We start from the raw sequence: 26021 nt of genomic DNA on the forward strand, positions 1-26021 counted from the left end.
ATATGCGTTTATACACAGGATGTCTTCTAAATGGGAAACAAAGCCTGACCTGGTTTTCCTCAGAACCAGACCACACTGCTCTTTCTCGGCTCCCTTTAAAGATGAGGGGGAGAAACCAGCTTCCAACCAACTTCTCCTAACTGCCCTGTCAACTTGAGTACCTGAGAGGAAGATGGTCAGCTACGTGGTATCCACTAATTTTATGGGCATTCGGTGTTTTGCTAGAGTAAAAACATGTTGCTTACCAAAAAGATGCATTTACCTCTAATAGCTAAACCTCGCTGAGAGCTTCCAGGGAGCAAATCTGCCAAGCCTTTTTGGTGCTATGTCGTTTGATCTTCACCACCCTGTGGAGGAAGTGTGATGAGGAACCCCATTTTACAGATGGCTACACTGAGGCTTAGGGATGTTGAAGAACGTGATGACACAGTTAGTGACAAACCCAGTGTTAAACCTAGGCAACGGGACTAGAGCCGTCTCTCTTGACCCTCTTGCTCTAAACTTACAACTCCTTTAGGGACAGAACAGGAGGCTACAGTTATCAAATAACACTGGTGAGCATATGCTTTGTGCCGAGTAAATGGAATGAACCACATTTACATGGAGCACGGAAAAAAAGACGCTTTCAGTGCAGGGGAGACTGGAGACAAGGAGCCAGGATCAGAGGAAGGACGGGCTTCTGGTAGAGCCAGCTGTACTGATGTCTCCAGCACTGGTCTCCACAGAGGAACAGTGTTACACACATCTTTGGCAGACTCAAAAGGAAGTCATTTTTACAAGCACTTGAAATTTGTATCTACTTGAAGCCAGCTGTATGAGCAGGCATTCCATCCCGGGAGATGGATGCACAGGAGATGGTCAGTTCGTTGGCTGAAATCTCTCTAACTCTCCCCCTCCCCACCCACGCGAGGGGCAGGCTCTTAGATTTCAAGCCCCTTCCACCAAAGCCCTGAGTTCCTTGGCTGTCAGTTTCTAGTGAAACAGAGCCCAGAATAAATTGGACTGATTATATGCCTGAATACTGAACAGAAAGAAGAAAAGGTCTTAAACACACACACACACACACACATACACACAAGAGTTGTCATGTTCTCTCTGCAGTTTTTGGCAGACTTTTTAGGAAATATTAAGTTAGATGAAGATTCGGAGATCCCACTAAGTTTCTGGGCTGCTTTGAAACAATCCAGCACATTATGAATACAGTTTAAAATTATTGACACATTGATTCTACTTATTCTAGCAAATATAGCAGCTGCCTAGAATCAGAACTGAGAATAATTAGCGTGGCGGCTGCGGTGGGGGGAGGGAGGGGAGAGGAATTTTTACAGGGGCTAACATGTCTTCCAACAAAATGAGCTCTCCCAAGAGAGCACAAGCAGGGGAGGGGGGACAGAGGAAGAGGGACAAGCGGACCCCCCACTGTGCAGGTAGCCTGACACAGGGCTCCATCCCAGGACCCTGGGATCACCGACTGAGCCCCGATAGATACATTTTATTTTATTTTGAAGATTTTATGTATTTATTTGACAGATCACAAGTAAGCAGAGAGGCAGGCAGAGAGAGAGGAAGGGAAGCAGGCTCCCTGCTGAGCGGAGAGCCTGATGTGGGGCTGGATCCCAGGACCCTGGGATCATGACCTGAGCCAAAGGCAGAGGCTTCAACCCACTGAGCCACCCAGGCGCCCCAACAGATACATTTTAATAGCTGCAAAGCATCTCACCCCACACTAGCACTGACTTCAAAGAAGAGTCACATTAAAATCAGTCACTACTTCCTCCTTGCTTCCAACTCAAAATGAAGGACTGAACTCCAGTACAGTTGGACAAAAAAAAAAAAAAAATTCACCATTTATCACAGCAACCACATTAGCCTGGGCTACAAATATGCACCCTCTTTTGGGGTGCAGCGTTAGCCTGTCTTCAGACGACAGATTTGGAACAAAAGAAAAGAGGAAGACACTTCATCTTCTGATGTAGTAATAAATGGTGTGCAACCAAAAAGAGAATTGGAGGCAGTCTTGTATTTTACACAATACGTTTCTATTTGCTTCTCCTGGTCCTCAGCTACCTTCATGCTAATATAGTAAGATGACAAGACTGCAGACGTTTGACATGCAAGGCGAATTCTCCCATACCTAAATTCGTGCCTATGCAAATTGTACACTTCTGAATCCCATGGCCGACTGGAGTCTTCGCAAGTCAGTAAACTGTGACAAAATGCGTACCTTCCTGAAATAACATATAAGCATTTCATAAACGAGTCCCAAATATTCACGAACTATTTCCAGACATGGTATTTATGAGACTATTAAAAACTCATTACTTTTGCCAACTCTTTCATGAGTCAAAAAGTAAGCACAGGTTATTTATATCCTTGCCCTAGAGACACTAGTAATTTTGGTCTGGAAGACATTTGCATCGAAGATACATCATACACTGGCATCAGTTTTTTTATTTTTATTTTTTTAACTTTCTTTTAACATTATGTGGGTTTTTTGGTTTGGTTTTGTTTTTTTTTTTTTCTTCTTCTTCTTCCTTTATGTAGGCTCCATACCCAATGTGGGGCTTGAACTGACGACCCTGGAATCAAGAGTTGGATGCTCTTGACCAAGCCAGCCAGGTACCCCCTTCACATTAGGCTTATATATCTGTCTATTGGGTAGCAATTCTAATTAGTCCTTTTAAAGAGTCATGTAAAGGACATATATCCTGCTTTTATATGATAAATAGAGTTGAAGAATCTTACGCTTTGAAGGTACAGCAGAGTAGTCTTTAGAGAAATCTGAGTGGACATTCAGTGTCTTTCTAATACGTTGGACCAGGAAGAAAACAGGACCCCAAGGCAAAAATATGGCGAGTTATTTCCCTAAAATAAAAATAGTCTTCGACTTCCCATTCCGTGTGAAGTAGACAGAGAACATGTTAGAACTGACATACACACATCCGTGAGAGAAACATCGCCGCACAACAAAAGGCCCCCCCGAGTACAAGAACTTCAGCCTCTGGACAAAGTGTACACATTTTGTTTTCTCCCCGTTCACTTCAGATGATGCATCTTTCCAGGGTGCACGAAGACGTATGCATGCGCGCGCGTGTGTGTGTGTCATACACGACTTGTTTGGTTTGTCCTTTGGAGGTTTTGAACTATGCTAGTTCCCTTCTGCTCTCTGAGTTTTCATAAGCTCTTGCCTGAGATCAGGTTTGGGCCCCATCCCAAATGTGGGAAGGGCTGACACATGGAAGAATGTAGAGCCATCTTAAAAGCAGGGCAGCCCAGTTAGGCAGTGTTGTCCGAATCACTCAGAACAACTGGTCTTGCAAGCCTGAGTCTCTGTCCGTGGCGTTCTTGTCCTTTTCTTGATTCCTGATCCTCAGAACCAGACTCCAGCCTGTCCTGGGTCATCTGCTGAACCCATTGCCTTGGATTTCTTTAGGCTTATCTGTCCATGCTCCTATTTTGATTTGCTAAGTAGGTCAAAACTGGCCTGGAACAAAAAGAATCCTAAATACCGAAACTTAATTATACAAATGACCCCAGACCTCTTTCTTGCTCTCCCTGTCACATCCAATTTATAGCCATGTCACTCAATTCTACTGCCTAAGTGCGTATGGAATGTGCCTTCTGGGCGCCAGGCTCGCCATCAATCACCCCACCTCAGGACCTGCTGAACCCTTACCTGGATTCAATAGGGCCCTCTCTGGGCTTCTCTGGGGATGCTTCCCCTCCAGCATCTCCTCCCAAGAACGCTGAGAGAAATACCCTAACACAAAACTCCAGTGATAGCTAACCCCCCACCCCCACCATTAGGACACAAAACCCTTCTTCGGTTCCCCACAGCGCTGGAAAGGAAGATCAGGCTGCTTGAGGAGCACCAAAGGCCTCTCCTGTTGAGCCTCCTTCTGGTGTCCTGGGCCCCCCTGCACTGTTCCCAGTGACTGTACACCCAGTCCTGGCACGTCATGCCCGAGGCGCCTGCCCACACAGCTCTGAGCTCACTGTTCCCCTTCGGGGGCTGACTCTTGTATGAGGCATTCCTGTGCCTTGGGACTTGTCTCCCCTTCTCCCCTTGGGACCCTCTCCCTGTCAGCTGGCTTCCTCAAAGGGAAGCCTCCGGGCCTACAACCAGCAGAGTGTGTATCACACCGTGAAATAATCAAGAAATGGCAAAATGAGGGGTATGCACATAGCTGATCCAGCGGTCAGAAATTCTGAAGAAAACAAACATGCCGCCATCCAAATCCACCCTGAGAGAGGGGCTGTTACTGTCTAAAGCAAGTAAAAGAATAAAAGTAAGGTTTTCAAGGAAGAGGAACTTGGAATATGAGCCCCAAGAACACTCACGCTGCCCCAAATCGAATGACTCCTCTATCTTCCCGGCTCTCTTTCCGTCCTGAAGGCACCGAGTAACCATGAAATAAGGCTGTGGAAGAACTCTTCTCACCCTGTTCTCAGTCGCCCTGGGTTTTATTGCGTTTGTTTGTTTGTTTTTTTAAAGATTTTATTTATTTATTTGACAGAGAGAGAGATCACAAGTAGGCAGAGAGGCAGGCAAAGAGAGAGGGGGAGTGGGCTCCTCACTGAGCAGAGAGCCCGATGCAGAGCTGGATCCCAGGATCCTGAGGTTGTGACCTGAGCTGAAGGCAGAGGCTTAACCCACTGAGCCACCCAGGCGCCCCCACCCTGGGTTTTATATGAACAGCTAGGGCAAAATCACAGCTTTTCTATGGTAGAACGGGCCGACTTTACTCCCCAGATAGACAAACAATTGATATCCGTACAGTCAATCAGATTAAAGGGCAGAAGAAGAAAAAAAAGAAGGGTGACATGGAGAGGCATTTTGAAGAAATTTCTATTTGACAAGCGACAAGCGGAGGGAAGTCAGAGAGATACCCTGGCATTTTCATCTCTCTCCCTCTGAAGGGTTTCATGTCAATTCCCCCTCTGCCCTCGTCCCTGTCTCTCAATTTAGGATGAAACAATGAAGAGATGGAAAGGTCAAACAAATAGATCTTTGTGAGACAACAAAGAGGAAACAAAGACGTACAGTGGGATCCTGAGCTGGGGGAGGGGGCGGAGCCTGCCTCCGGCTTGCATTCCTGGCTGGGGGCCGCTGAGAAGAAATGTTGCAACCCACAGGTGTGTGTGTGTGTGTGTGGTGGGGGTGGGGGGGCTGCATAATACCCCCCACTCCCAGCATCACTCCCCAATTCCAACTCTAACCACAGGAAGTTTCCTTTTAGAGAATCTTCTGTGGGGGGTTCAGAGTACTCTGGGGCCAGATTGTCCAGTATGGGTCCTGGGCCTCCACCTACCAGCTAAAGGATCCTGGGCAAACGTGCCTCAGTCTTCTTGTCTTTAAAATGGACATGAAGTGGCACCAACCAGCCAGCATTATTCTGAGGATCATATGAGTTAAGACAAATAGAAAGCATTCAGAAGACAAAGTCTCAGTAAATGTGAGCTATTATTATGTTAAGCAAATGACTGAATTATTTTGTGCTCCAGTTTTTCCACTGGTAAACTTGAATTTGTTTTCACCCACTGGTCCTTAGAAAAATTAGGATATTATGAAAAAGCTTGGACTTTCGAACTACCACGTCAACTTGGGAGACATATTTAGAAAGACTTCATAGTCTCCAAGGCGTTTCACACACAATGAAGAAATAACTCTGTCCGCACTTAATCTTACTTCTTTCAAACACAACCCCCCTAGAGATATCATTAACGCTGGCTCCTCTGTACATCAGCAGGCAGAAAGAAAACAACCATCGGCACTGAGGAGATAAAACTAGAGTTTCCTCACCAATCCTCCAGGTTCCTATGAAAGCCAAGTACAGATGAGAGGCTGAATTTATGATCTTTTGGGCATACTGTCTGAAACATCAAGTTAATGATTAGCTAGAATTTGTTTAGTACATAGTATACGAATTAGACGCACGCCATGCTTTCCAACAAGAACCTTGTGAGTGGGGTTAATGTTATCCGACCTTACAAAGACTAAAGTGTAGAAAGGTTGGGTAAATGGTCAGTTTGACCATTGCTTATTGCCTCTAAGTCTTTTTTTTTTTTTGAAGATTTTATTTACTTATTTGAGAGAGAGAGGGAGAACTAAGAAGGAAGTGAGAGGGAGAAGCAGACTCCCCACTGAGCAGAGAGCCCGATGTGGGGTTCCATCCCGGGACCCTGAGAGCATGACCTGAGCCGAAGGCAGACTCTTAACTGAGTAAGCCATCCAGGAGCTAGCTGCCTCTTTCTATCTTAAATATGCTGGTCTATGTTATTTTTCACTGTAGACGTACAACATTTGGTATTATTAATTTTTGAGGTATTTATCAGTTGTCAAATCCATATTCTAAGACATATTTATAGATTTACTAAACATCCTTTCTTGGGAAGGTCTGTCATTCTGAGATGATATCTTTCCTACTTTTGTGGATTAAACATCCTTCTGAAAAATAAAATACTGGTCTCAGGCCATGCTACATAGCCTTAATGTGCGCATTCCCCACTATAAATTCATATATTTAAATCCTAAACACCGAGGTGATGGTATTAGGAGGTGGGGACTTTGGGAGGTGATTAGGTCCCGAGGGTGGAGCTTTCTTGAATGGGATTAGAGTCCTTGTAAAGAGGACCTATCTCCTAATTACTCATACCTCGGAGATTAGGTTTCAACGTAGGAATTCTAATGGACAGGAAACACTCAGTTCATAACACGGTGCTGGTAGATGGTAAAGTTTTCTCCTTTTGTTTTATTTTTTTTTTAAGATTTTTAATTTTTTTAAGTAGGCACCACACCCAGTGTGAAGCCCAGGGCAGGGCTTGAACTCACAACCCTGAGATCAAGACCGGAGTTGAGATCAGGAATCAGATGCTTAACTGACTGAGCACCCAGGGGGCACCCCAAAAGATTCTTTATCTTTAAGTAACCTCTGTACACAACATGAGGCTCAAACTTACAATCCTGAGTCTGAGAGTCACACGCTCTACTGACAGAGATGGCCAGGAGCCCCAAAGTTTTCTTCTTTAAAAAGCAAAACAAAACCCCAAAATAACCTTCAATAGATGTGGCCAATTATTATTTTAAATGATGGCCTACAAAATTCAAACTAAGAATATTATAGCATACTTTGTAAAATCTTCACTCTTTGTTGAGACTGAAGACTTCATCTCTGTCATCGCTCTATTTTCTGGAATCATAAGAACTTGCTTAACCACCTTTTTAAAATGCATGCTCATAATTTGATGTGAGCAACCAGATGAAAAAAAAAGATATTCTTGAAAAAACTAGGGAAATGAATTATTTCATAACTCATATGATACCAAGGAATTATTACGACTTTATAAGATATGATAACAGCATTGATTTATTTTTTAAATCCATATTTTTTACAGACAGTCATGAAGCAATAAAATGACACATCTGGGGGTTGCTTCAGAATACCTCAGCAAATCGAAAAAGGGAAAGGAAAAACGGAGAGATGAAGCAATTGTGCTGTTCTTGATCATTTTTTTTTAAGATTTTATTTATTTATTTGACAGATGGAGATCACAAGTAGGCAGAGAGGCAGGCAGAGAGAGAGGGAAGCAGGCTCCCTGCCAAGCGGAGAGCCCAATGTGGGGCTCGATCCCAGGACCCTGGGATCATGACCCGGGCCGAAGGCAGAAGCTTAACTCACTGAGCCACCCAGGCACGCCTGTTCTTGATCACTTTTTAATCTGGGTGATGAAGAGACAGATCTACTACATTCGTAATTACTTGAAAAATTTTACAAATAAATTATTTGAAAATATTGCAAAAAAGGTATCGAGAGCTGACACTTTTTTCCCCATTATTAACTCTGTAGACTTGGGCAGACAGGCTCCTCTTCTATAAAAATGAAGTGAGAATATCTAATTTGTAGGTTATTTGGGGTATTAAAGGAGATGCTTGGCCCAAAAGAGATGTTCAGTCAATGTTAGTGCCCTTCCCTCCAAGTGTTCTCCGCCCCTCCCTAATATGTACAACTTCAGATTCATAAAATAATATTTAGGTACAAGCCATTCATATTTTATCAAATGAGATGCTACAGGGTTTTAAAAACAACAAATTTGGGGGAGTTGGCTAGTTCAGTTGGAAAAGCACCCAATTCTTGATCTCAGAATTGTGAGATAGGGCCCCACTTTGCTTGTAGAGTCTACTTAAAAATAAATAAACATATATATTAATTTATTTATTAATAAATAATATTACATATTTAAAAATAGACACAGATAAAAACAAACTTCTCTAGTGCAATTGTAGGATTCAATTTACAACAATAAAATTATGTTTCCAGAAACATAATTTATGTGTGGTAAGATATAGTTGGAATAAGAAAGGATGTCATCTGACACAAGGGTTATAGCAATATTGTTCAGAAACTACCTTTTTTTGGGAAATTTTGAGTCATTTCAAAGTTCTGTTTTATTAAATTTTATAATAAACGTTAATGGTTATGCGGCCGAAGTATCGCTTGATTATGACACATATAACAAATATATACACATATACATATGTACACATATATACACATAGTATATACACATATAACATGGCAAAACCTCTCAGCCTATATTATAATTAAGTTGCTTAAATTTTTTTTTTTTTAAGATTTTATTCATTTATTTGTCAGAGAGAGACACAGCAAGAGAGACAACACAAGCAGGGGGAGTGGGGGAGGGAGAAGCAGGCTTCTCAATGAACAGGGAACCCATGCGGGGCCTGATCCCAGGACCCTGGGATCGTGACCTGAGCCCAAGGCAGACGCTTAACAACTGAGCCACACAGTTGCCCTTAAATATCTTCTTCTTCTTCTTTTTTTTTTTTTTTATTTTATTTATTATGTATTTAACAGATAGAGATCACAAGTAGATAGAGAGGCAGGCAGAGAGAGAGAGGAAGGGAAGCAGGCTCACCGTGAAGTAGAGAGCCCGATGCGAGGTTTGATCACAGGACAGGACAGGATCATAGGATTATGACCTGAGCCGAAGGCAGAGGCTTAACCCACTAAGCCACCCAGGCGCCTCCTAAAATTTCTTCTTAATATAACACAATTTTTTGGAATTCTTTTGAAATTATAAGCGATGCTGAAAATTCAACAACTTTTCTATAGCAAAAAAAAAAAAATTAGGTCTCTATTACTATAAATAAATATTAATATTTTCACAGGTATATTCACTTTTTCATTGGTATAATATGTTAAGGTTCATAATAAAATTATTAAAAAATTATGTCTAAATTAGAGAAAAAGATCTTTAAATTGTTTGATGAATCAAAGCCGCAGAGGACACTTTAAGTAAAAGACTGATCTAGAAAGCACACTCTTCCCCAGCTTATTTCTCAGATCTTCGTATTATTGATTATTGAGTGCAAAAATAGTTCCATGGAAGGTATTCATTTTGAAACTTTTACAAAAGAGCAAATGTGTTTATTACACTTTGCCACAAGGATATTTTTAAATTTTCAATTAAGAACTAACATTCATCATTTTCACTAGCACACTCATGTGCCCAGACCCTTTTAGAAGGCAATGGAACAATTTCATAAGTTAAATCGTGTCAAAAATAACCTATCAAGCAGATGACAAAAGGAACCTTTGCTTTGAAGCTTGGGGGGGGGGGGAAAATTGCCTTTCACTGTGAAAAATCATCTGTCTTTAGGGTCTGTTTCATGTTTCTTCAAACGTTTCATGTCAACCTCTCCCCAGAGCAAAATTTGAGATGAAGTTGTGTAATTTATTGTCATGCATTAACCATACAATATTTATTCTTCCCTTTGATACCTTTTTTCGTCTGAGGTCTTGGAAACATCGAGATCACAATGAATTGTCTCTTTCCGTGGATATTGGGAACGGTCAGGAGTAGCAGAAAAGTGAGGTGGAAGGAATGCTAAGGGGATCAAAACTGGGGAAAGTTTTGCCTTTGCTAAAGGATTTGCCTTCTGGGCCTAAAAATAGAAAGCCCACCCACAGGTAAATGTCAGTGGGAGGAAGTAAGTTCCTTGCATCTAGTGTAACTGGACAAAAATCAAACCAAGCCCAACCAGAGAAGGAAGGAGAAGGTGTGCTTACTGGGTGTCTCTTAGGCATCATGAGCTACAGGGCTCTTTACAGGTTTATGCTGTGTCGTTCCGGTGACAGCTGCATGAATTAGATGCCCCTTTCCCAATATATAGGTCAGAGACTGAGACACAAAGAAATTATAAAATCGATCTTGAGTGACCTTTGTGGCACAGCTGAACTCCAGTCTGTTAATCCTAAAGCTCATAATTCTCCCACAGCAGAAATCATCCTGCTGTAACATCAAAATCCTGTACTAGGACTTACCTTTTGCTCAAATCAAATCAATCAACGGCACATAAAGGAAATGGATGTAAGAAAATCCTGTGAATTGAAGTCTTTCAAGCCACAAATTAAAGAAAATCAATGAGGAAATGCATCCAAATGGGACAGAGACAAAAATCAGTAAATTTGGCGAGATTTAAATGACTCATTTGTCATTTGAATTCATGGTTCTTTATCTTTGTATCAGGGGACCTTGGGGGTTCTGGTGACAGCTCTGATGCTGCAGAGACACACGACCTTTCAGAGGGCTTAAGTTTATTGGGGTTAATAAACCCCACGCTATATTATTCAGAGTACAAAATGTGTTTAAATATGAAAATGTTTGCACACATAAATGGAAGACTTTTCAGATCCCTTTATGGACTCTGCAACATAAACGGCCTGAAGCCTGACCATTGTTGATTGTATAACTTTGGACCCGTCCGTGTCAAAGACCATAAATCCATCCACTTTAAGGAAACCACATCAGAGGAGGCCATATAAGAAGACTGTTGCTGGCATGTAAATACATTAACAATGTCACACGCCTCGAAATTCTGGGGGCATATACCCTAGGGTGAATGCAAATTGAGCTGTTAATTTCATTTTCACCTGTTAGATGAACCGACATCCTAATCAAGTCATGTAAATTGGAGCATGACAGGGCAGGCCTGGCCCAGGGGTCCAGAGCCTGATAGCTCCCAGGCATCGAATGCACTAGTTGGTCTCCCCCTAAGGAGAGGGAAGTTGTAAAAGGAATAGGAGCTTTCCTGCCCAACACCCCCTCTCTTCCCTGAAAAGTAAGAAGCCGCCAGGGAAACAGAGGGCCAGCAGACTAAAGCAGCGAGACAGCCCCCACAAGAGGAAACAGATAGGGATGGTGGGAATAAGACAGAACGTGTTAACCAACTCAACGAGCATTGCACACATTTTCAGGTTAGTACAACTTTGCAAAAAAAAAAAAAAAATTGGTTTTAAAACACAACACTTTAGGAAAGTGAAACTGGCGAGTTGAATTGGTTCACTTTCGCCCATTGTTGTTACTTGGCTTTTACTATTGAACTTCACCACCAGCGAGGTGGTTTCTGTCCCTGGCTCTGACGCCACTTTGCTCGGAAAACTCAAGCCCTTCTCTCTGGGACGCGGCTTGCATAAGAAGGACCTAACAGGGCACTTCCAGTCTTTCTAAAGTTTTAAGAGTCCGTAATGCACTGCAGATACATATGGAAAATTTTTCCATGGTACAACAAAAACAGGAAATAGGAAACTTCTGCACCAGTTAAGATGGGGGCTATTCTCTGCCTCTCCCTGCCTGAAGTAAGGGGATAACTAGAAGTTTGTCTGCCAAGGGGAGAAGAATTGGATGTTTGAATGGATAATGTTTTCCCTTCCAAACTAAAAATTAAAGCCTTGAGACGTGGCCAGATATAGACAAATTCTGACAGTAGGCAGTTTATTTCTGGCACCATTCTCTCTTTCTGTCCTTCCCCAGTCCCCCTCACCTCCCACGGAAGCTTGGGGACCACTGTAGGCTCAGCGTCCTCACCCTCAGAATTCTTCCAGAATCCCAGCGAACTTGGCATCCTTTGTTTCTTTTAGGTGCTTTAAGAAAAACAACCTTTTTTTGAGCCCGTTTACACAAAGATATGAATGACTAAGACTCCTTGAACATCCCAGAGACATTTGCATTTTTTAACATCCTACAGGAAGGGAGGGAGCACGCTTTGTAACTTAGGATATTGGGGGAAGTAAAATGAGATTTGAGAAGAAAAAAATAATGCTTTAGTGTGAGAGGCACCTGAGCTCAAGGACACACCAGATCTGTCCCAGTCTGATGCCTATACTTGTTCACAACACGGTCCTTTTCAGAACCTGGAGAAGCTCTGTTCCTTCTCAACCCCTCCCCTCCGGCATGGTAGCTTTGATGGAAATAGCTGAGGCTCTGGCAAGGAATGAGGGATAAACATTTGTAATTGTCTGTTATTTGTAAGCCAGGAAATGTTTATATTTATACGAGTTCTAAAATTCCACTTCTACAATTGTGACTAATGATTCCTTTCTCAAATACCAAGTTAATGCTTCAAATGCAGATCAAGAAATGACAAGTACCCCCTCTTTTTTTTTTAAAGATTTTATTTATTTATTTGACAGACAGAGATTACAAGTAGGCAGAAAGAGAGGAGGAAGCAGGCTCCCTGCTGAGCAGAGAGCCCAGTGCGGGACTCGATCCCAGGACCCTGGGATCATGACCTGAGCCGAAGGCAGAGGCTTAACCCACTGAGCCACCCAGGCGCCCCATAAGTACCCCTCTTTGAACCATTTTGTTCTTCCCTTGTCTCTGCTCTTCTGAAAAAGTCAAAGGTTGGTCAGGAGGAAACACAAACATTAAAAGACATTCGTAATATCTGATTAGTTAAGAATTGATAGGTACACAATTTGGGAGATTGTCTTTAGTTTGATGTTGCTATGTCCCTTGGAGTGTTTTATTTTTTTATTTTATTTTTTTAAAAAAGGTTTTATTTATTTATTTGACAGAGAGAGACACAGCAACAGAGGGAACACAAGCAGAGGGAGTGGGAGAGGGAGAAGCAGGCCTCCCGCCAAGCAGGGAGCCCGATGTGGGACTCAATCCTAGAACCTTGGGATTGTGGCCTGAGCTGAAGGCAGATGCATAACCACTGAGCCACCCAGGTGCCCCCCTTGGGGTGTTTTAAAAAGTGATTTGGAAGGAATGAAAATAGGAACTGTAATTTTCTAAAAACTGCTCAACACTGAAAAAAATTATGTACATATAAAAACATGCACATATATAACACACTTATATATTGCATATAGAAAGTGTATATATGAATGCATATCTGTATGTGTATATATATGTACATGTGTGAATGTATACATATAGCTGGATTTTATTCTAAATATATACACTTTGACACACATATATTAATTGATAAGATCAGTCTGTAATCCTTTGCATTACAATACTAATTTTTTAAAGAAGAGAGAGACAGACCAAGAAACACACTATTAACTACAGAGAACAAACTGAGGGTTGCCAGAGGGGAGGAGGAAGGGGGAGGGGTGAAACAGGTGATGGGGGTGGGGTGAAGAGGACACTTACTGTGAGGAACACGGGTAAGGTATGGAAGTGTGGAGTCACTGTATTGTACACCTGAACCTACTACAACACTGTATGTTAACTACACTGGAATTAAAATTTTAAAAAGAGTACTATTTTTTTAAGATTTTTAAAAATTTTTTACGTAATTTCTACACCGAACATGGGGCTTGAACTCAGAACCCTGAGATCAAGAGTCGCAGGTTCCACCAACTGAGTCATCAGGCACTTCAAGAATATGAATTTTTAACTGGTCACAGGAGATCAAAAACAGCAAATACTGTTAACGCTACTCAAACTGAAAGTTACAGCTTTCGTCCTGTGCCATAGAGTTCTTTGACACCAAAATGTTTGAACCCTTGTATAAATAACTGTCAAGAGAAATAAGACATGCAATGGCTACTTCTCCTGACCAGATTTGAGATCTGATTCAATCGGCAATCGAACAAAGTTTGTATTATAAGCCGTAGGAGCAATAATCAGGATACCAAACACAAATATTGTGTTTTCAAATATTTGGAATCGTTCTAATCTGAACTAGTAAAGGATCTTTCTCTGTTCGATCAGAAAAGATCAAGTTGCTAGACAGAAAACTGTTTAGGTGCTAGACCTCATCAAAAACTTGAGAGAAGACAATATAGTTTTTTCCTGATTTTCTCCTCCTCCCTCCTCCTTCTGTTCTTTTTTTCTTTCTTTCTTTCTTTTTGGTAGAACTTTCCATCTCAGTGATGGAAACTACATTAAGGAGTATAGGAAATTATTAATAGTAAGGTGAACATGTACAAAAGAAGAAAGGAAAATAAGAAAAGACTCAAGGCTTCCCTTTGTCTGTGAAAAGCTCTTTTGCTCCAGTGCCATAACTTTCCTCTTGGCATTGGGTTCCATCACCACTTTGTGAACAGTTTTCTCTCCAACAGAACCACGTGCTCTGAAACTCACGCGGTCAGCGCCTGGAAGATATATGTTTTCTCTGCCCAATTCAAACCCAGATTAAGTCAAGGAAAGTTGGGTTTAAATTAGCTCACAGAAAGGGTCTGGAGTCGATATAGCCATATTCCAATCCCACATTTGCCCTTCATCAGCTTTGTGACCAAGGGCAATTTTCTGAGGCTCCGTTTTTCTCAGCTATAATGAGAATCATAAAGCCTGTCTCCCAAGTTGCTGATGTGTTAGTGTATGTGATGCGCCAGGCGTAGAGCAGTAAGGGTGGCGGTGGGTCATCTTAAGACTGTCCATGAGAGGGGCACCTGGGTGGCTCAGTGGGTTAAATCCTCTGCCTTTGGCTAAGGTCATGTCCCAGAGTCCTGGGATGGAGCCCTACATCTGGCTCTCTGCTCTGCGGGGAGCCTGCTTCCTTCTCTCTTTTCCCTGCCTGCCTCTCTGCTTACTTGTGATCTCTATCTGTCAAATAAATAAATAAATAAAATCTTTAAAAAAAAAAAAAAAAGAATGACCATGAGAGGATGACACTAGCTCTCATCTACCCTAGTCTACTCTTTCTAATCTGTGGGAATTTCCTGGCTTTTGTGCCTAGGACTGTTCTTCTGGGTAAAGTGTCATAGAGTAGAGTAATCAAGGTGCCCCTCAAAGGCTCTTCAGACAGGTATCATCCTGAATAGGAATGGGGCATTTGCCTAGTAAGTTAACATTTTTGAATGTTAGGAAAATAGTGTGGTAAAAAGATTATGGAGTATGCTACTCCCTCTTGATTGTCTCTTATCACAAGACCTGGGCTTAAGCCCAGTTCTACCAGCTAATAGCTGGGTGACCATGAACAAATTCCTTTACCTTTAGAAATTTCAGTTTCCTCATATGCAAATATATCTTATTCGTATTTCAGGGCCGTTAGAAGCACTCAGTTAAGATGGTGTATATGAAAGAGCTACTTAAACCACACAGCTTTAGACAAAGATGATTATATTTGTCCACATTAGTCATTCTGCAATGATATTCAAACCTTGCTGTGAAACTACTCCCTAATCGCAGAATTTAAAATAAGCCAGACCTTCCTCAGAACTCGTCAAAGGTAATTTATGTAAAAAAACCCCACAAAAACACAAAAAAACTCATTGACCTCATTTTGAGAGGCTGTGGAATATCATCCTAGAGGAAGGCTCCCTGCTTTTTTACTTACCACACTGTGGGATGGAAGGCTTTTTCACATCGTACTAAAAAATAATTAATGCAAACCCAATAATAAATTCATAGGATCTGACTATTAAGATGGTTGCCTTTTTTTAAAATGCTTTCTTCTGATTTCGAAGAATATGTTTGGGGCGCCTGGGTGGCTCAGTGGGTTAAAAGCCTTTGTCTTCGGCTCAGGTCACGATCCCAGGGTCCTGGGATCAAGCCCCACATCGGGCTCTCTGCTCCATGGGGAGCCTGCTTCCTCCTCCCTCTCTGTCTGCCTCTCTGCCTACTACTTGTGATCTCTGTCTGTCAAATAAATAAAATCTTTAAAAAAAAAAAAAGAATATGTTTGTATGCATTAATGTATACATACATACACACATATATAAGCATATATACGTGTGTATATATGTTTATGGGAGAAACTTCAGCAAATATATATAAGTAATATATACAATGTATGTAACGTGTATAAGTGTATGTAATGCACAAAATATATATAATGTATTTAATGTGTATAAATATACAGGGAGAAATGTAGAAATATAGATGCCAGATATAGATAGAAATATTTATGTACATACATATACATACTATGTTTGTGTGTGTGTATGTGTGTGTGTGTATACCTATATATATACATGTTTATGTAAGAAACTTGAGAAAATGTAAATAAGCAAAAATGAAATAAAAATTACCTATAATCTCACTACTCAGAGGTCACTATTATTAAGTTATTTATACAGCTTTTTAATACATATAAATACACAGTGAAAAAGGCAGAAAAACAGGTGTCAGCTGTAGAGTTTATAAAAATGTTATCTGAATTGAGTTCTATATTATGACTTTTTTGTTCAACAATGCATCCCAAATATTTTCATGCCCTTGAAGTAACACTTGAACAGCTCTGTAATATTCCAGGAAGGATGATTCCCACATTTTTCATCCTAGCCTTTACTGTGAAACATTAGTATCCTTGTCTTTCTGTTTTGAACAGCAACGTCATGAACTTTCTTGCAGCTACATTTTCTTTCCATATTCCCGATTATGTCCTTAGAATAAATTGTTAGAAAAAGAATTACTTATTCAAAGGGTATGTGAAATAATATGTCTTCTGGTAAGTATTCCTAAGTTCTCCTTCATATGCCAAATTGATGCTTTTACGTTAGTATTTTTAGTAGTTTATGAGACTGCTGGAGCCTATTATCTTTTTTAAGTGGGGGGAGGGGAAGAAGGGGGAGGGGGAGAAGGGAGAGAGAGAATCTTAAGCAGGAGAGAGAGTATCTTAAGCAGGCTACAGGTCCATCACAGAGCCCAAAGCAGGACTCAACCTCAAGACCCTGACATCATGCCCTGAACAGAAATCAAGAGTCCAATTCTTAACTGACTGAGCCACCCAGAAGCCCCTACCTTTTTTTGTTTTAAGTAGACTTCATTCCCAATGTGGGATTTGAACTCACAACCCCATGTCAAGAGTCACATGCTCTACTGATTAAGCCAGCTAGGCATCCCTAACCCATAAATTTTAAAAAATAATCCTTTCATGATCAGTGGGGAGGTGTTCATTTTCCTTGGACTTTTTTCTTTTTTTTAAAGATTTTATTTATTTATTTGGCAGACAGAGATCACAAGTAGGCAGAGAGGCAGGCAGAGAGAGAGGAAGGGAAGCAGGCTCCCCGCTGAGCAGAGAGCGGGATGCGGGGCTTGATCCTAGGACCCTAAGACCATGACCCAAGCCAAAGGCTTTCACCCACAGAGCCACGCAGGTGCCCCTCCTTGGACTTTTATGCAGTCTTATTCCATTTAATTTAGATTTCTGGTTAGTACCATACTAGTACCACACTGGTTAAATTATTTTAGCTTCATCATAAAATTGCATATAGGAGCACAGCAAATTTTCCTTGGGAATTTGTTTTGGCTTTGCTAGAATGCTTGCATGACCAAAATAATGACTGCCTTTAAAAATATTTTGACAGCATGTGCAAACTTTTATTATGTCGTGCTGAAAGAGAAGATCTTTCTTCTAATCAGAAATAAGTATTGTTTAAAAAGAAAAAAAAAAAAAAGGCCCAAAATGGCATTACTCAGGTTAAGGTCTCAAGTCAGTAAACGAAGACTTAATAATATTTTAACTGCAGTTTCAACCCTCCACAAATGTGTTCATAACCGTTCAGTCAGGAATTCTCTGGTCAGCACCATTAAGGTAAGCTGTACATGGACCCTATCCTGCTCCCAAAGGAAGTTGAGGTAATCTACCTACTGGGGCCCTTTTGTCCCCAAATGAAGGTGACGTCACCGGAAATAATCCTTTTTTTCAGTTTATGACTTCCTAGTCCCGCCTTTCAAAACTTTTCCCTTTCTGTAGTCCTTCGGAGCTCTTCTCTACCTGGATGGGATGTTGTCTGATTCATGAATCAATTAATAAAGTCAATTAGGTCTTTAAAATGTACTCTGTTAAATTTTTATTAATTAACAGTGTGCAATTTTCTCTCCTCTGTCTTCTCGCTGTATGCTGTGTACCACCCTGTGAGGCATCAAGAACTGGGTTTTGTAGCAGTTTCCTGATGCTTGTGTCTCGACAAGTGGGACCCTCTTGGGGGAAGAGGCTTTGTTTCTTCTCATAATTTCCCCACCACCTGGCATTTTTCCCTTTGTAGGCAATCAAAACATTGTTTAAAGCTTATTGAATAAATTAATATCTAATTATAATATATCACTTTAAATATTCACTTGCTGGGGCTCCTGGATGTCTCAGGTGATGAAGCATATACCTTTGCCTCAGGTCATGATCTCAGAGTCCTGAGATCGAACCCAGTGTTAGGCTCTCTGCTCAGCAGGGACTCTGCTTCTCTCCCTCTCTCTCTCTCTCAAATAAGTACATAAAATCATTAATCAATAAATAAATATTCAATTGCTCTCTAACATTTTATTGTGAACTCTGCTTCTGTGTTCCTTCTCTTAAAGAAAAGATGTAGGAACCCCTGGGTAGCTCAGTCCAGTAAGCATCTGACTCTTGATCTCAGGTCAGGTATTGATCTCAGGGTTGTGAGTTCAAGCCCCACAATGGGTGTAGAGCTTACTTAAAAAACAAAGTTTTTAAAAGCTAAATCTAGATTTTTATGTCTGAAATACATTATAAATAAAGCCAGCTATATATAGTATTTTCCAAGTGCCAGGAACTGTTCTAAGTGTTTTTCTTATTTTAGCCTCAAGATAAATACAAAGAATGAATCCTAACATGCATGTACAGTGATCATCTCCCTTTTATAGTTGAGGAAACTGAAGCACAGAGAGGTTAAATGACCTGGCCAACAGCACACAGCCAGTAAACCCAGAGCTGGGTTCCAACCTAGACAGCCTGGGTACAGCGTTCACACACTTAACCTTTACACTCTTTACCAATTCTGGCTTTAAAATGCAGAAATATTTGGAGACCACGACAGTAGTGAACTTCACTTCAAACTACCACAGAGTAGGCCTGAAGATGGTGATGAAACATGCCTGATAAATCTGGAAAATAGAGTACCTGAAACTCAGCAACTGTGGGTCTGTGTGTGTGTTTAAAGTAATCTCGAAAACCCAATGTGGGGCTCAAACTCAGAACCCTGAGATCAGGAGTCACATGGTCTATTGCCTGAGCCAGCCAGGCACCCCCGAAATGTTTTATATTTTCAAACAGTGTTTTACTGTGAATAAAAGTAATAGATTGCAGATTTGAAAATCATCAAGAAATTTAAATATGTGTGTGTGTTTAAATATATATATAGAGAGAGAAATGTATGCATTTTGAAATAAAATCTTTGGAATACCAAAGACAGAAGTGTTGTAGGACATTGTCAGTGCACTAGGTGTTCCTGTGCGTAACAGACATGCAGGAAATGGACCAGGCCACATTCAGTAAAGCTCAGCTCTCTTAGGTGCATCTCCGTGTGGCTGCCTTACAGGCCTTTAACTCATTGACAGCCACTCAGACTTGATCCGAATTACAACAGATGGGCAGCCTAATGATGGCAATGCCAACAGGAGGGAACATTTTACGAATTAAGTGTGAGACAGAAGAGCCAAGAATTTCAAATGAGCTTTGTCAAGCACATACTTCGGATCCAATGATGACAGGGATTGGTGAGACTATTTTAAAACTTAAAAAATACTTTCAGTATTACTAATTCTGTTTAACAACAACCTGCAAAGAAGCTACCAAGTTTTTAAGAGAATTATATGTGAAACATAGATATAAAATGCCATATGCTTTAGTAAAAATGTATTGCACACCACACTATTATGTTTTATTGGCTGTGATGGAGAAGTTTCTGGAGATTATTAAGACACAGGGAGTTGTGTTACACAGTTCTTCACATAGGTATGCAGCAAATCTAGTGGTTTGCTGATAATTGCATTCCAGATTGGAATTTATCCTTTATTTCCAAATTTTTATTATGTGCCAACATTACAGAAATTCTCTCTAAAGAACTTCAAAATGAAACCAGAGATATTTTTCTTTGTCTTCTAAACCCTAAGCCATATTTTGTTGTTTATCATCTGAGAAAAATGATGAATGTTTTTAAACCATTTGGAATAGAAGAGATGAATAATGCCAGAATAATCTTGAAAAGTTACAAAGCTAAAAAAAAAAAAAAAAAAGTCTTTCAAAGGAAAAGAATAGTCCAAGAAAATAGATATAAAGTCTATCTGTACAAAATATTTTCTCTACTTCGTGAGAAGAAAGGAATAAATTGATAGCCATAACTAAGAACTTAAGTACTATAATGTGGAATCTAAATGCTTTAAGAGGGCAATTACAGCAACGTGAAATAAATTCTAGTTTTGCTATTTAAATGGAATGGACCATCAAGTACAGCAGTAATCAAATATTTATTAACGGTTTTATAAGCATGAGACGAATATGATCCTAGAACCTCAATTTGAAGGTAGCCACCAAAAGCTCAATTTCAGTTACCATTATATCAACTGAAGTGACCCTGACTATTTATTTAATATGATCTTTCTTCTAGAGGCGCCTGGGTGGCTCAGTCGGTTACGCATCCAACTCATGATATCAGCTCAGGTCTTAATCTCAGATTTTCTCCCTCTGCCCCTCCCCCCACTCACACTCTTTCTCTCTCAAATAAGTAAATAAATCTTGAAAAAAAATAATAATATGATCTTTCTAACAGTGCTTTTGTCCTGCTCAGAGCTACTACTCTTTGTTTTGATTTGACCCACTAGGAAAACAAGTACTGGTTGTTTTGCTAGCTTTTCTTCCTAAAAACCTACTTTAAAGTATCCCAGTACAGTAAACATCCCCAGGTGTTTGGGCTTTGCCCTGCGGGTCCTTTAGGATAGTGATATGGTCAAATTGGCATTTTGGAAAAAGTGGTGACAGCTCTATGGGGGAAAATAAAATGTACTGGGTGGAGGTTAAACTAGAGGCGAAGAGGTAAATGAAGACAAGAAATAGACCAACAAAGGGAATGAGAAGGAACGAGGAGATCTATTCAAGAGAAGTGCAATTGTGAGAATCTGTTATGCACTGCATTGGAGATAGAAACTAAAGAAGAAATAATTCCTGGGTTTTTAGCTGTATTACTGTAAGGAAAAGCACAAAAGTGATAGTTTTTGTGTACCTCAGAATTCCACTCAGACCAAGAGTATTCAGTCCAGTGGTTTCAAAAAACAGCAACCATTTTAATTGTTTATTTTCTTTTTTTTTTTTAAGATTTTTATTTATTTATTTATTTGACAGATCACAAGTAGGCAGAGAGGCAGGCAGAGAGAGAGAGGAGGAAGCAGGCTTCGTGCCGAGCAGACAGCTTGATGCGGGGCTCAATCCCAGGATCCTGAGACCACGACCCGAGCCGAAGGCAGAGGCCTTAGCCCACTGAGCCACCCAGGTGCCCCATTTTAATTGTTTCTTGAGGACTAAATGATACATAAAGGAGATAGCTGCCCACCATTGGTCAGAAAGAAGAGATGACCTGTGAGCCTCACATCATCAGAAATAATTTCATGCTCAGAAATAATTTCTGGAGAGAGAAGTCCTAAGAGCTCAGTGACCATTTCTGAAAGCATTAGGAATATTGAAACAATCACCTAAACTCTGGTGAGATTGTCTCTTGAAGATAGGTCTTTCAAGCCTTTGGATGCCATATACACAAAAGACTCAAAACTATGTTTCCAACCAGATCTCTTACTTGAGCTCCCGCGTCACATACCCAACTGCCTACTTGGATATCTTCTCAGGAATCTCAAAGGCACTTCAAATCAACACGTTGAAATCCAAACTTAAGATCATTCTCTCCATATGTGATCTTCTTTCATTGTTCTCCAGCTCAACGACTGGTATTCTCCACCAAGAACCTAGCAGTTGCCCTTGATGTGTCCCTAGAAACTCCATATTTGTATACCCTATCAATCACTGATACGTGCCATCTCCCTAACTATCTCTTAAATCCATCCAATCATTTCTACTCCCAGGTTCCAAAGGATGATCTGCGCAAATCCTTGACAGTCATTCCTGTAAACCACAGAATAAATAGTGGAGTCTCTTGAACTGGGCAAGGTCATGGCCCTATCACCATCACCATCCTGCTCTACATTCTTGTGGTCTCTTGCCTGACTTGTGCTACCTCAACCTGGGGTCCCAGCTTCCAAAAGATCTACAGCAGAAGAAAACGGATCAGGGTGAAACCAGAGTGGAAAGATTCAGATGTTGCTGTCATTATTGCGCATATCATAAAGATCTTTCTGAGGAAACCAGCATGGAGAATAATTATGACATGGAACCAATGTAAACAAACTTTCATTCTTATACTGTTTCTTTTTGCTAGTGACTTTAGGATCGTTTTGCAGTAGCTTTGAAAGCTGCTCTGTGTTAGGGCAAACTATAATATTTTGATAATCTGTGATATTGTAAGGTTTTTCTTTTTCTTGGTTTTTTTTTTTTTTTTTTTTGTATCTTTTCTACCGTGATACCAGTAATTTGTAAGGAATCCTGTAGCTTGCCTTTGAATGACTTCAGTATACTTCTACCTTTTAATTTAAGGAAGCACTAATAGGTTCTGAATGTTGCCTGTGTGTTTGAGAGACCTGAAGTCATTAAGATGAGACCTAATACCAAAAATTGGAAGCCAACTAACTTGTGCAGAAGGAATACAGGAAAACTTTGGGTGGTTTGGTTAGAGCATGATTAGGGCAGGTACATAGGCTAGATTTTCTGGTTTTTAGACTTTGTAATCAAAATTTTTTGATGTGCTATTTCAGTTTTCAGTAGGAAATGTGTGCATAGGGGATCTTATTAAAATTGACTTATTTGAAAAAAAAGTTGGCGGGGGGGGGGGGCGTTGCCTAGATGGCTCGATAGGTTAAGACAGTGCCTTCTGCTCAGGTCGTGCACCCAGAGTCCCGGGGTGGGATCCTGCGTGGGGCTTCCAGCTCCGAGGGGAATGTGCTTCTCCCTCTGACCTTCCCCCCTCTCACACATACACACACACTCTCTCTCTCTCTCTCAAAAAATGACTACTGACTACTGCAACACTCCCATTTCTACTCTGACCCCACCCCCAGAAACTATTCTTCAAACTTCACCCAAATTCCAAAACCCAATTCTAGTTGTACGTCCTTCCTGCTTGAAACCTATGTGTGCATTCTCATTATTCTTAGAAGCAAGACTCAAGTCTTTAACACGGTCTGCTAGTTTCTGTATAGCTCTGGCTCTCCCCACTCAGAACCAGCTCACAGGGTCCCACCCCACACCCCCAACGATGGTTACAATCCACTCACCCAGGTCCCTTTGCAGTCCTGGGAAACCGCCATGCTCCATCCTCACACAGGGTTGGCACACGCTGTCCTCTCTATCTATAAAACTCTCTGCCTAGTTAATCCCTACTCATCTGTACCAGTTAGCTGCGACAGCTAATAAATATGTCAAAACTCAGTCTCTTAAAACAACAAACACTAATTATGGCTCAGAGAGCTGAGTCAGCCGGATGGTTCAGCGGCTCTGGGCCAGGCTTGGCGGATCTCAGCTGGCTTGTTCATGGCTCTGCGCTTGCTTAACGGGTCAGCTGGGGCCTGGCTGGTCTTGGATGGCCTCGCTCACAGGTCTGGCAGTTAGCTGGTTGCCAGTTATGGGGTCGGGGAGGCCACTTGTCTACTACCATGCAGAAGCTTTGCCCAGCTTATTCGGAACAGGGCTGACGGGATTTTCAGAGCCTGAATGGTCATGTGCAAAGCCTCTTCAGGCCGAAATTCAGAAGTCACCCCTCATTATTTCTTCCACATTCTATTGGCCAAGGTAAGTCACAAAGTCGGCCCAGATGAAAAGAGTCATGAAGAGATTCTCTTGAGGGGAGGAGATGCCAAGTCGCCTTAAAAGGGTAGAAATAATTAGGACAATGTCACAATCAATCTACCACATTATCTTTTAGATATTGGCTCTCGATAAGCTTCCTCAGGGGAAGCCTTTCAGGGGCTCCCCACCTGGATTCAATCACACTATTATGACCAATTTAGGAGCCTCTTCTTCCCCGCACTGGCCACAGTCAGGGTTCCCATGTATTTGTGTGACTGTTTGCTTCAGCTCTATTTTGCCCCCTCCACCCATCCCTTAGTCCCAAACTCAGAGGTCAATAAAAAAACCAGCCTCCAACACCATGGCATCCCCAGCACCCAGCACAGAGTAGGACTCAGTAAGTATTTGCTTAATGAATTATTTTACTTCCATTGTGTTATTTTTAGAAAATACTTTCTGTCTCCTAATAAAATGTTTTCAAAAAGCAACCTTTTGCTTATTTGGATATTGTGACCTGTCCATAGCAAAACACCCCAGAGGAGACTATTATCACTCTTTAGGAAGTTATGGCAAAGAAAGAACTGCAGGGGGAGCCACTGAGGGCTGGAAAATAGATTTATGGGTGACACATAAAGATTCACACAGGGGGCACCTGGCTGGCTCAGTTGGCAGAGCATGCAACTTTTAACCTCAGGGTCATGAGTTCAAGCCCCATGCTGGGTATAGAGATTACTTTTTTAAAAATTAATTAATTACAAAAAGAAGATTCACATGGGGTCTTCTCATTAACTGAGCAACATACACAAAGGAAAAACAGAATGTTATTAGGGAAAAGTAGTGGGTTCCATTATGGACATATGGAGTTCAAGATGCCCAAAGAACATCTGTGAATCTAACTCTTGGGACAGAGTTCAGGATTAGAGAAGGAAATCTGGGAGTTAACAATATAGATGAGGTAGTGACTTCTGCCATAGAAGCAGGTGAGAGTGGGCAGGTCAGGAAGAGAAGGCTGAGGATAGAATCCAAGGGACAATCATATTTAAGAGGCAGGAGGAACACTCAGAGACATGAAAGCAGAAGTAAGAAGCAGCTAGTCTCTGCAGTTAAAAGAGGGAAGAGCTTCAAGAAGGAGGAAGTGGCCAAATAGCACCGAACACAGCTGAGAGGTCAAGAAGTGAAGACCGAAGAAAGACGCCTCTCAAAAAGACATGGGCTGTTAATGTCACAGATTCTTTTTTTCCTCAAAAGATTGTTTCCACTGATGTGTATGTTCAAAAAGTCCTAAACTGAGGACTGTGTAAGTTATAAGAGGACAGCTTACAAGGGCTGCAATCTGCCCGTTGTCCGTTTTGCGAATGCCCTTCTAACCTGAAGGATTAGATAAGCCCTGATCAAATTCCTGCCCTTCCCCCCCTATGCTGTTTGGCCTCTCATCAATATCCACATGTTAAATTCATTATTTTGATCATTTTCATTGTCACTCATAGCAATAAAAAATACTAGGATAGCATAAATAAAACTTATTCCCAGATTCCACTTTAATTAAATACCATTTTGTCAAGATAACTCCTAAAAACAATTTTTTTTAAAATAAAAAAAGCAAGACTATTCAGGGCACCTGGATGGCTCAATCAGTAAGACATCAACTCTTGATTTCAGCTCAAGTCAGGATCTCAGGGTTGTGAGATTGAGACCCATGTGGGGCTCCATGGTCAGTGCAGAATCTGCTTGAGATTCTTCCTCTCCCTCTCTGCCCCTGCCCCTGCTCTCATGCTCTCTTTCTCTCCAAAATAACTAAATCTTTAAAAATAAATAAATAAATAAATTTAAAAAGTAAGATCGATAAAGCAAATAAGGCACATTAGAGCTCTACCTCCAAGTGAAAAAGCTGCCACTAAATCTGGTACAAATCCATCCATTTGTTAAATGAATGTTGACTACTGAGCTATTAACTGAAAAATGTATAGAATTTTCTCTGAGTTCTATCTTTTCAGAGAATTACAGTACAATCAAGTTATAAAAATGATGTAAACAAGATGAAGTATTAAATAAGAATTACTAAATGTGTGGTGCCTGGGTGGCTCATTGGGTTAAAGCCTCTGCTTTCGGCTCAGGTCATGATCCCAGGATCCTGAGATTG

General features: G+C 41.0%; 1 long non-coding RNA gene across 1 annotated transcript in view; it reads right to left on the reverse strand.

Annotated features, from left to right (window-relative positions):
- LOC131839890 (uncharacterized) overlaps nucleotides 1-23435 on the reverse strand; it is a 73701-nt gene extending 50266 nt beyond the window's left edge. Inside the window, exon 1 of the long non-coding RNA XR_009357059.1 lies at nucleotides 23371-23435. This is a non-coding gene — a long non-coding RNA (uncharacterized LOC131839890). The remainder of the gene's footprint in view (nucleotides 1-23370) is intronic.
- Between the last annotated feature and the right edge of the window lie 2586 nt (nucleotides 23436-26021).

The sequence above is a fragment of the Mustela lutreola genome, chromosome 8 (genome assembly GCF_030435805.1).
Source record: "Mustela lutreola isolate mMusLut2 chromosome 8, mMusLut2.pri, whole genome shotgun sequence".
Taxonomy (NCBI): domain Eukaryota; kingdom Metazoa; phylum Chordata; class Mammalia; order Carnivora; family Mustelidae; genus Mustela; species Mustela lutreola.